Here is a 16,392-nt window from a genome sequence, read left to right on the forward strand (position 1 = left end):
CTCCCCTCCCCCACCCTCACCCCCCCCAATCCCCACTCCCGTCTCCCCTACCCCATCCTCACCTCCCCAATCCCCACTCCCGTCTCCCCTCCCCAATCCACAGCCCCCCCAGTCCCCATGCCCGTCTCCCCATCCCACCCTCACCTCCCCAATCCCCACTCCCGTCTCCCCATCCCACCCTCACCTCCCCAATCCCCATGCCCGTCTCCCCTACCCCACCCTCACACCCCCAACACCAAACCTACCCCCCTCAATTCCATCCCCACCCCCTCCCCCCAATTCCCATCCTTTACCCCCATCTGGGGAACAACTTCAGAGGAAATTGAGAAATTTCCAAACACCTTGGGCAGAATTCTCCTAAAAATATTCTAAATGTTGAACTTGTGTAAAAACTGGAGTAATTCACACTGGCTTTTTTCCCATTCCCAGGCCGACACCACCCCACCCCCCCGCCACCCCCCCCCCCCCCGCCCCCCCCGAACCCCCTCCCGCCCCAGAGTGCCCTGATCTACAGCCCCTCCCACCTACCCACAGTGCCAATCCCCCCGGAGGATTCCCTCCCCTCCGGCTGACACCCCGATCCCCCAGCCCGCCACGATCGCTGGCTTCCCTCCCACCCCCATCGATCCTAATGCAGAGGGGCCCCCTCCCCCACTGATAGCACCCGAGGCCCCACCCCCAATGGGCTCCACCCCTATGTCCCGGCACCCATATGCCCCACCCCTCGACACAGCGCAATGAGCAGTGCCAATGTGCCTCCTGGGTATGGCATTTTGCCACTTTGGGGCAGTGCCAGGGGCACAGGCTGGCACTGCCAGTGTGCCCATGCCCAGGGGGCACCCCCCCCCCCCCATCACCCAACCCCCTGGGGGGCCCTGATTGCCTGCCCCCCTTCACTCCAGTGGGGTTGGGCTGCTAGTTCCCCAAAAGTGGGGAGTTAGTGTAATCCCCGCTGGAGTGAAACACTCTGACGGGGTGGGAGAGGCGAACGGATCCGGAGAATTCAGAGCCGGGACACTAATCCCAGTTAGATAGTGTGTAAAATATTGTTTCAATGCTAGCCCAATCTCCCTGCCAATTTCCAGGGTGGAGCAGACTGAGATGGAAATCCGGCGCTGGGGGATGCTGGCGGGGTACGAACACTGGCGGGAATCCCGCGAATCCCCTCCCCCACCGTGTGATTCTCCCAGTCTGCAGCGCAGCAGGAGAATCGCCTTCCCTGTGTTTGCTCAGGGCAGCCTCTCCATATCAGCACCTTCCCACTTACACAACAATCTTCTTGTAGTTTCTGATCTGAAAACAGGAAGAGTTTTTACTGGGGCTGTGGCTCGAGGAAGCACGGGCAGCTCCTGGTGATTCAGTTCTCTGGAAACCACAGAGAACCTTCCTGAGAGCAGGAATGAGGCAATGGCAGCAACTCAGTCACCAGCAACCCCCAGATAAATCCCTCCCAAAATACCCCTCGATTCAACCCCCAACCTCCCTCTGCCCCACCCCAATCTCCCTCTGCCCCACCCCCACCCCAATCTCCCTCGATCCCACCCCCACCCCAATCTCCCTCTGCCCCACCCCCACCCCAATCTCCCTCGATCCCACCCCCACCCCAATCTCCCTCTGCCCCACCCCCACCCCAATCTCCCTCGATCCCACCCCCACCCCAATCTCCCTCTGCCCCACCCCAATCTCCCCCTGCCCCACCCCCACCCCAATCTCCCCCTGCCCCACCCCCACCCCAATCTCCCTCTGCTCCACCCCCACCCCAATATCCCTCTGCCCCACCCCCACCCCAATCTCCCTCTGCCCCACCCCCACCCCAATCTCCCTCTGCCCCACCCCCACCCCAATCTCCCTCTGCCCCACCCCCACCCCAATCTCCCTCTGCCCCACCCCCACCCCAATCTCCCTCTGCCCCACCCCCACCCCAATCTCCCTCTGCCCCACCCCCACCCCAATCTCCCTCGATCCCACCCCCACCCCAATCTCCCTCTGCCCCACCCCAATCTCCCTCTGCCCCACCCCCACCCCAATCTCCCTCTGCCCCACCCCCACCCCAATCTCCCTCTGCCCCACCCCCACCCCAATCTCCCTCTGCCCCACCCCCACCCCCACGCCAATCTCCCTCTGCCCCACCCCCACCCCAATCTCCCTCTGCCCCACCCCCACCCCAATCTCCCTCTGCCCCACCCCAATCTCCCTCTGCCCCTCCCCCACCCCAATCTCCCTCTGCCCCACCCCCACCCCAATCTCCCTCAGCCCCACCCCCACCCCAATCTCCCTCGATCCCACCCCCACCCCAATCTCCCTCTGCCCCATCCCCACCCCCACCCCAATCTCCCTCTGCCCCACCCCCACCCCAATCTCCCTCTGCCCCACCCCCACCCCAATCTCCCTCTGCCCCACCCCAATCTCCCTTTGCCCCACCCCCACCCCAATCTCCCTCTGCCCCACCCCCACCCCAATCTCCCTCTGCCCCACCCCCACCCCAATCTCCCTCTGCCCCACCCCCACCCCAATCTCCCTCTGCCCCACCCCAATCTCCCTCTGCCCCACCCCCAACCCAATCTCCCTCTGCCCCACCCCCACCCCAATCTCCCTCTGCCCCACCCCAATCTCCCTCTGCCCCACCCCAATCTCCCTCTGCCCCACCCCAATCTCCCTCTGCCCCACCCCAATCTCCCTCTGCCCCACCCCAATCTCCCTCTGCCCCACCCCCACCCCAATCTCCCTCTGCCCCACCCCAATCTCCCTCTGCCCCACCCCAATCTCCCTCTGCCCCACCTCCACCCCAATCTCCCTCTGCCCCACCCCACCCCAATCTCCCTCTGCCCCACCCCCACCCCAATCTCCCTCTGCCCCACCCCCACCCCAATCTCCCTCGATCCCACCCCCACCCCAATCTCCCTCTGCCCCACCCCAATCTCCCTCTGCCCCACCCCCACCCCAATCTCCCTCTGCCCCACCCCCACCCCAATCTCCCTCTGCCCCACCCCCACCCCAATCTCCCTCTGCCCCACCCCCTCCCTCTGCCCCACCCCCACCCCAATCTCCCTCTGCCCCACCCCCACCCCAATCTCCCTCTGCCCCACCCCAATCTCCCTCTGCCCCACCCCCACCCCAATCTCCCTCTGCCCCACCCCCACCCCAATCTCCCTCTGCCCCACCCCCACCCCAATCTCCCTCGATCCCACCCCCACCCCAATCTCCCTCTGCCCCATCCCCACCCCCACCCCAATCTCCCTCTTCCCCACCCCCACGCCAATCTCCCTCTGCCCCACCCCCACCCCAATCTCCCTCTGCCCCACCCCAATCTCCCTTTGCCCCAACCCCACCCCAATCTCCCTCTGCCCCACCCCCACCCCAATCTCCCTCTGCCCCACCCCCACCCCAATCTCCCTCTGCCCCACCCCCACCCCAATCTCCCTCTGCCCCACCCCCACCCCAATCTCCCTCTGCCCCACCCCAATCTCCCTCTGCCCCACCCCCAACCCAATCTCCCTCTGCCCCACCCCCACCCCAATCTCCCTCTGCCCCACCCCAATCTCCCTCTGCCCCACCCCAATCTCCCTCTGCCCCACCCCAATCTCCCTCTGCCCCACCCCAATCTCCCTCTGCCCCACCCCAATCTCCCTCTGCCCCACCTCCACCCCAATCTCCCTCTGCCCCACCCCACCCCAATCTCCCTCTGCCCCACCCCCACCCCAATCTCCCTCTGCCCCACCCCCACCACAATCTCCCTCGATCCCACCCCCACCCCAATCTCCCTCTGCCCCACCCCAATCTCCCTCTGCCCCACCTCCACCCCAATCTCCCTCTGCCCCACCCCAATCTCCCACTGCCCCACCCCCACCCCAATCTCCCTCGATCCCACCCCCACCCCAATCTCCCTCTGCCCCACCCCCAGCCCAATCTCCCTCTGCCCCACCCCCACCCCAATCTCCCTCTGCCCCACCCCAATCTCCCTCTGCCCCACCCCAATCTCCCTCTGCCCCACCCCAATCTCCCTCTGCCCCACCCCAATCTCTCTCTGCCCCACCTCCACCCCAATCTCCCTCTGCCCCACCCCACCCCAATCTCCCTCTGCCCCACCCCCACCCCAATCTCCCTCTGCCCCACCCCCACCCCAATCTCCCTCTGCCCCACCCCAATCTCCCTCTGCCCCACCCCCAACCCAATCTCCCTCTGCCCCACCCCCACCCCAATCTCCCTCTGCCCCACCCCAATCTCCCTCTGCCCCACCCCAATCTCCCTCTGCCCCACCCCAATCTCCCTCTGCCCCACCCCAATCTCCCTCTGCCCCACCCCAATCTCCCTCTGCCCCACCCCCACCCCAATCTCCCTCTGCCCCACCCCAATCTCCCTCTGCCCCACCCCAATCTCCCTCTGCCCCACCTCCACCCCAATCTCCCTCTGCCCCACCCCACCCCAATCTCCCTCTGCCCCACCCCCACCCCAATCTCCCTCTGCCCCACCCCCACCCCAATCTCCCTCGATCCCACCCCCACCCCAATCTCCCTCTGCCCCACCCCAATCTCCCTCTGCCCCACCCCCACCCCAATCTCCCTCTGCCCCACCCCCACCCCAATCTCCCTCTGCCCCACCCCCACCCCAATCTCCCTCTGCCCCACCCCCACCCCCACCCCCACGCCAATCTCCCTCTGCCCCACCCCCACCCCAATCTCCCTCTGCCCCACCCCCACCCCAATCTCCCTCTGCCCCACCCCAATCTCCCTCTGCCCCACCCCCACCCCAATCTCCCTCTGCCCCACCCCCACCCCAATCTCCCTCTGCCCCACCCCCACCCCAATCTCCCTCGATCCCACCCCCACCCCAATCTCCCTCTGCCCCATCCCCACCCCCACCCCAATCTCCCTCTTCCCCACCCCCACGCCAATCTCCCTCTGCCCCACCCCCACCCCAATCTCCCTCTGCCCCACCCCAATCTCCCTTTGCCCCAACCCCACCCCAATCTCCCTCTGCCCCACCCCCACCCCAATCTCCCTCTGCCCCACCCCCACCCCAATCTCCCTCTGCCCCACCCCCACCCCAATCTCCCTCTGCCCCACCCCCACCCCAATCTCCCTCTGCCCCACCCCAATCTCCCTCTGCCCCACCCCCAACCCAATCTCCCTCTGCCCCACCCCCACCCCAATCTCCCTCTGCCCCACCCCAATCTCCCTCTGCCCCACCCCAATCTCCCTCTGCCCCACCCCAATCTCCCTCTGCCCCACCCCAATCTCCCTCTGCCCCACCCCAATCTCCCTCTGCCCCACCTCCACCCCAATCTCCCTCTGCCCCACCCCACCCCAATCTCCCTCTGCCCCACCCCCACCCCAATCTCCCTCTGCCCCACCCCCACCACAATCTCCCTCGATCCCACCCCCACCCCAATCTCCCTCTGCCCCACCCCAATCTCCCTCTGCCCCACCTCCACCCCAATCTCCCTCTGCCCCACCCCAATCTCCCACTGCCCCACCCCCACCCCAATCTCCCTCGATCCCACCCCCACCCCAATCTCCCTCTGCCCCACCCCCAGCCCAATCTCCCTCTGCCCCACCCCCACCCCAATCTCCCTCTGCCCCACCCCAATCTCCCTCTGCCCCACCCCAATCTCCCTCTGCCCCACCCCAATCTCCCTCTGCCCCACCCCAATCTCTCTCTGCCCCACCTCCACCCCAATCTCCCTCTGCCCCACCCCACCCCAATCTCCCTCTGCCCCACCCCCACCCCAATCTCCCTCTGCCCCACCCCCACCCCAATCTCCCTCGATCCCACCCCCACCCCAATCTCCCTCTGCCCCACCCCCACCCCAATCTCCCTCGATCCCACCCCCACCCCAATCTCCCTCTGCCCCACCCCCACCCCAATCTCCCTCGATCCCACCCCCACCCCAATCTCCCTCTGCCCCACCCCCACCCCAATCTCCCTCTGCCCCACCTCCACCCCAATCTCCCTCTGCCCCACCCCACCCCAATCTCCCTCTGCCCCACCCCCACCCCAATCTCCCTCTGCCCCACCCCCACCCCAATCTCCCTCAGCCCCACCCCCACCCCAATCTACCTCTGCCCCACCCCAATCTCCCACTGCCCCACCCCCACCCCAATCTCCCTCGATCCCACCCCCACCCCAATCTCCCTCTGCCCCACCCCCAGCCCAATCTCCCTCTGCCCCACCCCCACCACAATCTCCCTCTGCCCCACCCCAATCTCCCTCTGCCCCACCCCAATCTCCCTCTGCCCCACCCCAATCTCCCTCTGCCCCACCTCCACCCCAATCTCCCTCTGCCCCACCCCAATCTCCCTCTGCCCCACCCCCACCCCAATCTCCCTCTGCCCCACCCCCACCCCAATCTCCCTCGATCCCACCCCCACCCCAATCTCCCTCTGCCCCACCCCCACCCCAATCTCCCTCGATCCCACCCCCACCCCAATCTCCCTCTGCCCCACCCCCACCCCAATCTCCCTCGATCCCACCCCCACCCCAATCTCCCTCTGCCCCACCCCCACCCCAATCTCCCTCTGCCCCACCTCCACCCCAATCTCCCTCTGCCCCACCCCCACCCCAATCTCCCTCTGCCCCACCCCCACCCCAATCTCCCTCGATCCCACCCCCACCCCAATCTCCCTCTGCCCCACCCCCACCCCAATCTCCCTCGATCCCACCCCCACCCCAATCTCCCTCTGCCCCACCCCCACCCCAATCTCCCTCGATCCCACCCCCACCCCAATCTCCCTCTGCCCCACCCCCACCCCAATCTCCCTCTGCCCCACCTCCACCCCAATCTCCCTCTGCCCCACCCCACCCCAATCTCCCTCTGCCCCACCCCCACCCCAATCTCCCTCTGCCCCACCCCCACCCCAATCTCCCTCTGCCCCACCCCCACCCCAATCTCCCTCGATCCCACCTCCACCCCAATCTCCCTCTGCCCCACCCCAATCTCCCTCTGCCCCACCCCCACCCCAATCTCCCTCTGCCCCACCCCCACCTCAATCTCCCTCGATCCCACCCCCACCCCAATCTCCCTCTGCCCCACCCCAATCTCCCTCTGCCCCACCCCCACCCCAATCTCCCTCTGCCCCACCCCACCCCAATCTCCTCCCTATCCCTGGATCCCGCCCTCACCTCCTCCCTATCCCTTGATCCCGCCCCCACCTCCTCCCTGTCCCTCAGTCCCGCCCCCACCTCCTCCTTGTCCCTGGATCCCGCCCCCAACCTCCTCCCTGTCCCTCGATCCCGCCCCCAACCTCCTCCCTCTCCCTCGATCTCACCCCCACCCTTCTCCCTATCCCTCGATCCCGCCCCCACCTCTTCCCTATCCCTCGATCCCGCCCTCACCTCAACCCTATCCCTGGCTTGGCCATAGGAGACAGAGGGTAGTGGTCGAAGGGTCTTTTTCCGGCTGGAGGTCTGTGACCAGTGGTGTTCCGCAGGGCTCTGTACTGGGACCTCTGCTATTTGTGATATATATAAATGATTTGGAAGAAGGTGTAACTGGTGTAATCAGCAAGTTTGCGGATGACACAAAGATGGCTGGAATTGCGGATAGCGAAGAGCATTGTCGGGCAATACAGCAGGATATAGATAGGCTGGAAAATTGGGCGGAGAGGTGGCAGATGGAATTTAATCCGGATAAATGCGAAGTGATGCATTTTGGAAGAAATAATGTAGGGAGGAGTTATACAATAAATGGCAGAGTCATCAGGAGTATAGAAACACAGAGGGACCTCGGTGTGCAAGTCCACAAATCCTTGAAGGTGGCAACACAGGTGGAGAAGGTGGTGAAGAAGGCATATGGTATGCTTGCCTTTATAGGACGGGGTATAGAGTATAAAAGCTGGAGTCTGATGATGCAGCTTTATAGAACGCTGGTTAGGCCGCATTTGGAGTACTGCGTCCAGTTCTGGACGCCGCACTACCAGAAGGACGTGGAGGCATTGGAGAGAGTGCAGAGAAGGTTTACCAGGATGTTGCCTGGTATGGAGGGTCTTAGCTATGAGGAGAGATTGGGTAGACTGGGGTTGTTCTCCTTGGAAAGACGGAGAATGAGGGGAGATCTAATAGAGGTATACAAGATTATGAAGGGTATAGATAGGGTGAACAGTGGGAAGCCTTTTCCCAGGTCGGAGGTGACGATCACGAGGGGTCACGGGCTCAAGCTGAGAGGGGCGAAGTATAACTCAGACATCAGAGGGACGTTTTTTACACAGAGGGTGGTGGGGGCCTGGAATGCGCTGCCAAGTAGGGTGGTGGAGGCAGGCACGCTGACATCGTTTAAGACTTACCTGGATAGTCACATGAGCAGCCTGGGAATGGAGGGATACAAACGATTGGTCTAGTTGGACCAAGGAGCGGCACAGGCTTGGAGGGCCGAAGGGCCTGTTTCCTGTGCTGTACTGTTCTTTGTTCTTTGTTCTTTGAAGCCGCCCCCACCTCCTCCCTATCCCTCAGTCCCGCCCCCACCTCCTCCCTATCCCTCAGCCCCATCCCCACCTCCACCCTATCCCTCGATCCCGCCCCCAACCTCCTCCCTAACCCTCGATCCCACCCCCAACCTCCTCCCTATCCCTCGATCCCACCCCCAACCTCCTCCCTATCCCTCGATCCCACCCCCACCTATTTGCTTTACCCAGCAGTCCATTCTATCCCTATTTGAATCCTGTCTCAATTTAACCTTTCAGCTTTGATATTCTCTGGCAAATCGCCTCGCGGTAACGTCAACGGTAATAATCCCGAGTCCCAGGTTCACGCTCTGGGGACCCGGGTTCAAATCCCACCATGGCAACGGGTGGAATCTAAATTCAATGAATAAATCTGGAATATAAAGCTAATCTCAGCACAGGTGACCATGAAACTATCATCGATTATTGTAAAAGCCCATCTGAGTCACTCGTGTCCCTTTAGGGAAGGAAATCTGCCGTCCTTACCCGGTCTGGCCTACATGTGACTCCAGATCCACAGCAATGTGGTTGACTCTCAACTGTCCCTCTGAAATGCCCGAGTGAGACACTCAGTTCAAGGGCAACTGGGGATGGGCAATAAATACTGACCAGCCAGTGATTCTCACAGCCCATGAAAGAATAAAGAAAAATTATTTCACAACTTCCATGTTCTATGTTCTAATTCAATTAGCCTTGGATGGAGGAATCACCCAGACACTGAATCTCCTGGAATTTGAGTCCGTGTGTCACAGGACATTCTATCTGGACTGAGCATGTCAATTCCATTCAGAGTTGCTGTAAAGCCGCAGTGAGTTACCCTGGCAACTCCTCCACCCAAAGAAAACCAACTCAATCTCTTTAACTTTTCCTCCCAAGTTAAACTCCCGATGCCTGGAAGCTTCCTTGCTCCAATGATCCGCAGCGATCCTGAGCATCGCTCCCTATTGGTGGGATGGTGCTGTGTCAGCTGTGACCAGTTGGGCATGGTCACCTTACCCAGCATGCTGTGGCTCTGAGGAGGTTGTTATATAGGCAAAGGCAGCAGCCATTTTGTGCACAGCAAGATCCCAAATTGACTAGTTATCACTTTCTGGTTAGACTGAGTGAAGAATGTTGACATTGAGTAAACCTCCTGCATTTTAAAAACAGCCATGGAATCTTTGCCAGTTACTTGAAGGCAGATATCTCATTCAGGAGACAGCATAGCTGACAATGCACACCATTCCCCTCAGACGTTTCACTGCCTTCCTCCAAACCCAAAACATTAAACTAATCCCATCACCTTCTCATACCTTTCCCCATCCCACATCAACCCCTCCATTTTGTTATCCCCTCCATGAGATTATCTCCCTCTTACCCCTTATAAAGGAAAGAGAATGGGACAGAGAGAGAGAGAGACAGAGAGAGAGAAACTGAGAGAGAGAAACTGAGAGAGAAACAGAGAGAGATACAGAGAGAGATACAGAGAGAGATACATACAGAAACAGAGACAGAGAGAGACAGAGGGATAGGAACGGAGAGAGAGGAGGGGAGCGGAGTGGGTGAGGGAGGGATGAGTGGGTATGGCACAGACACAGAGAGAGGGGAGGGGAGTGGGTGAGGGAGGGAGGGGGGGGGGAGGAGAGTGGGTGAGGGAGGGAGGGGAGGAGAGCGGGTGAGGGAGGGAGGGGAGGAGAGCGGGTGAGGGAGGGAGGGGAGGAGAGTGGGTGAGGGAGGGAGGGGAGGGGAGTGGGTGATGAGGGAGGGGAGGGGAGTGGGTGAGGAGGGAGGGGAGGGGGGGAGGGAGGGGAGGGGAGTGGGTGATGAGGGAGGGGAGGGGGGAGGGGAGGGGAGGGGAGTGGGTGAGGGAGGGAGGGGAGGGGGGGAGGGGAGGGGAGGGGAGTGGGTGAGGGAGGGAGGGGAGGGGGGAGGGGAGGGGAGGGGAGTGGGTGAGGGAGGGAGGGGAGGGGAGGGGAGGAGAGCGGGTGAGGGAGGGACGGGAGGAGAGTGGGTGAGGGAGGGAGGGGAGGGGAGTGAGTGATGAGGGAGGGGAGGGGAGTGGGTGAGGAGGGAGGGGAGGGGGGGAGGGGAGGGGAGGAGTGGGTGATGAGGGAGGGGAGGGGAGGGGAGTGGGTGAGGAGGGATGAGTGGGTGAGGCACAGACACAGAGAGAGGGGAGGGGAATGGGTGAGGGAGGGAGCGGAGGGAGGGGAGGAGAGTGGGTGAGGGAGGGAGGGGAGGAGAGTGGGTGAGGGAGGGAGGGGTAGAGAGTGGGTGAGGGAGGGAGGGGAGGGGAGTGGGTGATGAGGGATGGGAGGGGAGTGGGTGTGGAGGGAGGGGAAGGGAGGGGAGTGGGTGATGAGGGAGGGGACGGGAGTGGGTGTGGAGGGAGGGGAGTGGGTGTTGAGGGAGGGGAGTGGGTGATGAGGGAGGGAGGGGAGTGGGTGTGGAGGGAGGGGAGTGGGTGTGGAGGGAGGGGAGGGGAGGGGAGTGGGTGAGGAGGGATGAGTGGGTGAGGAGGGATGAGTGGGTGAGGCGCAGACACAGAGGGAGGGGAGTTTGTTAGCTGCAGCATTCAGCATTGGAGAGACACTGAACCTGTACAGCAACATTCCTGATGTCAGGGTGTACATTGAAACAGGGAGAGGGAGGGGTGAGGGAGACCCATAGAGTTCTTTCATTTCAGTTCAGACAGAGGAAGTTGCGGTTTATTACAGTAAAAACTGAGGCACAAATTTAAACATCATCTGATTTTTCAGACAGAGAAATGGAGTTATCACTGGGAGTCTGGGCAAGTCCAGTAACCACCCGACCCCAACCAACTGGGCCCCTCTCCTCCTCCCTCCATATCTCCGCAAACTTGATATCAAACCAAAAATATACTTTCCGAGTCTTAAACCGCAGCGAGTCCCAGTCCCCTGTCACTGACACAAACTCCCTCTCGGTGAAGCCGTGTCTTGATTTTAAAATTCTCACCCTGGTTTCCAACTCCCTCCCTCACCGCCCTGAGATCAAACTGAGAATTGGGGTACATTTTCCGGGAGGCAGATTGTAACTGGGGGAGTGTCACAGTGATCAGAGCTGGGAACTCAGTGATTTACAATCTCTGTTCATAACCCGCATGGAGGGACCGGCTACTGTAGTCAAATTTACTGACCGCACAAAGACAGGTACGGTAGGAAATTATAGTGTGGAGAGATGGGTTAAACGGGTCTGTAAAGATTGGCAGGTGGAGTATAATTTGGGAAAATGTGAGGCTGGGGGAGAGACTGTGGAATTCTGTGGTACAAAGAGACTTGGCTATCTTTATACACAAATCACAAATAGTCAGCACTGGGGATCCAGAGAATAATTAGGAAGCAAATTGCAGAGAAGAAGGTTGAGAGGGAGATCGGATCGAGGTGTTGAAAGTCAGGAGGGATCTGGGCAGAGTGGAGAGGGAGAAACGTTCCCATCGGCGGGAGGAGCAGAAACCAGAGGAAAGAGACTTCAGGCCATTGGCTAAAGAAGCAAATGTGATGTGAGAATAAAACTTGTGCGCTCAGTGAGTGGTTGAGTCTGGGACGCTCTGCCTGAGGATGTGCTGGAGACAGGGGCTGTCGAGGCTCCCAACAGGAACTCGATTCTTACTGGAATAGGAACAGTGTGCAGGCTGACGGGAGAAGGCCCAGGGCAGACACGATGGGCTGAATGGCCTCCTTCTGCACTGTAACAATTCTGCGAATGTTGCCTTATGGGAAACAACAGGATTTGCGATCTGTGGATCAGACTGAGCTAACCTGGAACCCACAGGAAAGAAGCGGCGACTGCAGCTTACTGCCAGGCTGCAGTGAACCCCAGCGAGGATAAACCATTCCACTTTTCTATCTTGAAAAGCACAATGCTCGGAGAGAAGTTTTCTTCCTATTTCAATACGTGCTCCAGTGTGACATGTCCCCGAACTTTCCGACCCTGCGTCACGACTGTGCAGCTCACCCAGACTGAGCTACAACTCCTGAGATTCCACAGCTTAACACCTGAGACATGCTTCTACCGAGACACTCTGCCCAGACACCAGAAGCAATCAGAAACCATCCCGTCTTCCACACTCAACCCTCCCTCATCCACTCATTCCTCCCTCACCCAATTATCCCTCCGCTTCCTCCACTCGCCCTTCTGCCTCTCCCACTCGTCCCTCCCTCCCCACTCATCCCTCCTTCCTCCACTCATCCCTCCCTCCCCCACTCATTCCTCCCTCACCCACTCATCCCTCCCTCTCCCACTCATCGTTCCGCCTCTCCCACTCATCCCTCCCTCTCCCACTCATCCCTCCCTCTCCCACTCATTCCTCCCTCCCCCACTCATCCCTCCCTCTCCCACTCATCGTTCCGCCTCTCCCACTCATCCCTCCCTCTCCCACTCATCCCTCCCTCTCCCACTCATTCCTCCCTCTCCCACTCGTCCCTCCCTCCCCACTCATCCCTCCCTCCTCCACTCATCCCTCCCTCCCCCACTCATTCCTCCCTCACCCACTCACCCCTCCCTCTCCCACTCATCGTTCCGCCTCTCCCACTCATCCCTCCCTCTCCCACTCATCCCTCCCTCTCCCACTCATCCCTCCCTCTCCCACTCATCCCTCCCTCTCCCACTCATCCCTCCCTCTCCCACTCATTCCTCCCTCCCCCACTCATCCCTCCCTCACCCAACCATTCCTCCCTCATCCACACTCATTCCTCCCTCACCCACTCATCCCTCCCTCTCCCACTCATCGTTCCGCCTCTCCCACTCATCCCTCCATCTCCCCCACCTGTCCCTCTGCCTGGTCCAGTCAGAATGAATTCTGGTGAAGGGTCACAGGGGTCTGAGACGTTAACTCTCTTTCTCTCTTCACAGATCCTGTCTGACTTGTCGAGTATTCTTGTTTTGATTCCAGATTTCCAGTGTCCGCTCGATCTTGTTTGAGGGTTCAAAAGTGTAGCCACTGTTGTAATTTAGGAAACACCGCAGCGAATTTCTACACAGCAAGATCCCACAAGCAGCAGGGTGATAATGAGCGGAGAATCTGTTTTTTCCATTGTCGAATGAGGGGTAAATACTGGCTGGGACGTGAGGTCGAACCGCCCTGCTCTTCTTCGAACCAATGGCGTGGGATCATCCCCATCCACCTGTGAGGAAGCTGGGTCTCAGTTCAGTGTCTATTCTGAGAAACGGTGCCTCAGACAGTGCAGCACTCCCTTAGCACTGCGTTGGAGTGGCAGCCTGTATCTGGAATGGGATTTGAATCCCGAACATTGTGACTGAGAGATGAGGGTGCTATCCGCTGATCCATAGCTTGACGGTCGAAAGAAAAGGGAAGTGGGATGGGCAGTAAATATTGGCCAGCCAGCGACGCCCAAGTCCATGTTTCCATGCCAACACTATAGTCAAGAAAGCACGCCAATGCCTCTACTTTCTCAGAACAAAGAACAAAGAAAATTACAGCACAGGAACAGGCCCTTCGGCCCTCCAAGCCTGCACCGACCATGCTGCCCGACTGAACTAAAACCCCCTACCCTTCCAGGGACCACCTCCCTCTATTCCCATCCTATTCATGTACTTGTCAAGAGTTCCAGGCACCCACCACCCTCTGGGTAAAAACTCTGCCTCGTACATCTCCTTAAACCTTGCCCCTTGCACTTTAAACCTGTGCCCCCGAGTAATTGACTCTTCCACCCTGGGAAAAAGCTTCTGACTATCCACTCTGTCCATGCCCCTCATAATCTTGTAGACTTCTATCAGGTCAAAGAAGACAAAGGAAATTTGGCATGTCAGTTACGGCTCTCACCAACTTTTACAGATGCACCATAGAAAGCATTCTTTCTGGTTGTATCACAGCTTGGTATGGCTCCTGCTCCATCCAAGACCGCAAGGAACTACAAAAGGTCGTGAATGTAGCCCAATCCATCACGCAAACCAGCCTCCCATCCATTGACTCTGTCTACACTTCCCGCTGCCTTGGCAAAGCAGCCAGCATAATTAAGGACCCCACGCACCCCGAACATTCTCTCTTCCACCTTCTTCCGATGGGAAAAAGATACAAAAGTCTGAGGTCACGTACCAACCAACTCAAGAACAGCTTCTTCCCTGCTGCTGTCAGACTTTTGAATGGACCTATCTCGCATTAAGCTGATCTTTCTTTACACCCTAGCTATGATTATAACACTAAATTCTGCACTCTCTACTTTCCTTCTCTATGGGTCATAGAGTCATAGAGGTTTACAGCATGGAAACAGGCCAACTTGTCCATGCCGTCTTTTTTTTTAACAACGAAGCTAGTTCCAATTGCTTGCATTTGGCCCATATCCCTCTTACTCATGTAACTGTCTAAACGCTTCTTAAAAGACAAAATTGTACCCGCCTCTACTACTACCTCTGGCAGCTTGTTCCAGATACTCACCACCCTCTGAGTGAAACAATTGCCCCTCTGGACCCTTTTGTATCTCTCCCCTCTCACCTTAAACCGATGCCCTCTAGTTTTAGACTCCCCTACCTTTGGGAAAAGATATTGACTATCGAGCTGATCTATGCCCCTCATTATTTTATAGACCTCTATAAGATCACCCCTCAGCCTCCTACGCTCCAGAGAAAAAAGTCCCAGTCTATTCAGACTCTCCTTATAACTCAAACCATCAAGTCCCGGTAGCATCCTCGTAAATCTCTTCTGCACTCTTTCTAGTTTAACAATACCCTTTCTATAATAGGGTGACCAGAACTGTACACAGTATTCCAAGTGTGGCCTTACCAATGTCTTGTACAACTTCAACAAGACGTCCCAACTCCTGTATTCAATGCTCTGACCAATGAAACCAAGCATGCCGAATGCCTTCTTCACCACTCTGTTCACCTGTGACTCCACTTTCAAGGAGCTATGAACCTGTACCCCTAAATCTCTTTGTTCTGTAACTCTCCCCAATGCCCTACCATTAACTGAGTCAGTCCTGCCCTGGTTCGATCTACAAAATGCATCACCTCGTATTTATCTAAATTAAACTCCATCTGCCATTCATCAGCCCACTGGCCCAATTGATCAAGATCCCATTGCAATTAGAGTTAACTTTCTTCACTGTCCACTATGCCTCCAATCTTGGTGTCATCTGCAAACTTACTAACCATGCCTCCTAAATTCTCATCTAAATCATTAATATAAATGGCAAATAACAGTGGGCCCAGCACTGATCCCTGAGGCACACCGCTGGTCACAGGCCTCCAGTTTGAAAAACAACTCTCTCCAACCACCCTCTGTCTTCTGTCATCAAGCCAATTTTGTATCCATTTAGCTACCTCACCCTGGATTCTGTGAAATTTAACCTTATGCAACAATCTGCCATGCGGTACCTTGTCAAAGGCCTTGCTAAAGTCCATGTAGACAATATCAACTGCACTGCCCTCATCTACCTTCTTGGTTACCCCTTCAAAAAACTCAATCAAATTTGTGAGACATGATTTTCCACTCACAAAGCCATGCTGATTGTCCCTAATCAGTCCTTGCATCTCTAAATGCCTGTAGATCCTGTCTCTCAAAATACCTTCCAACAACTTACCCACCGCAGATGTGAGGCTCACCGGCCTGTAGTTCCCAGGCTTTTCCCTGCAGCCCTTTTTAAACAAAGGCACAACATTTGCCACCCTCCAATCTTCAGGCACCTTACCCGTGACAATCGATGATTCAAATATCTCGACTAGGGGACCCGCAATTTCCTCCCTAGCCTCCCACAACGTCCTGGGATACACTTCATCAGGTCCCGGGGATTTATCTACCTTGATGCGCTTTAAAACTTAAAGCTCATCAAGATAGATAAATGAACGGTATGCTTTGTCTGTATACTGCGCAAGAAAAAATACTTTTCACTGTGAAGGTAAAAGGTTTATTTATTAGTCAGAAGTAGGCTTACATTAACACTGCAATGAAGTTACTGTGAAATTCCCCTCGTCCCCACACTCCGGCGCCTGTTTGGGTTAC

Source organism: Mustelus asterias, chromosome 6 (assembly GCF_964213995.1).
Source record: "Mustelus asterias chromosome 6, sMusAst1.hap1.1, whole genome shotgun sequence".
Classification (NCBI taxonomy): Eukaryota; Metazoa; Chordata; class Chondrichthyes; order Carcharhiniformes; family Triakidae; genus Mustelus; species Mustelus asterias.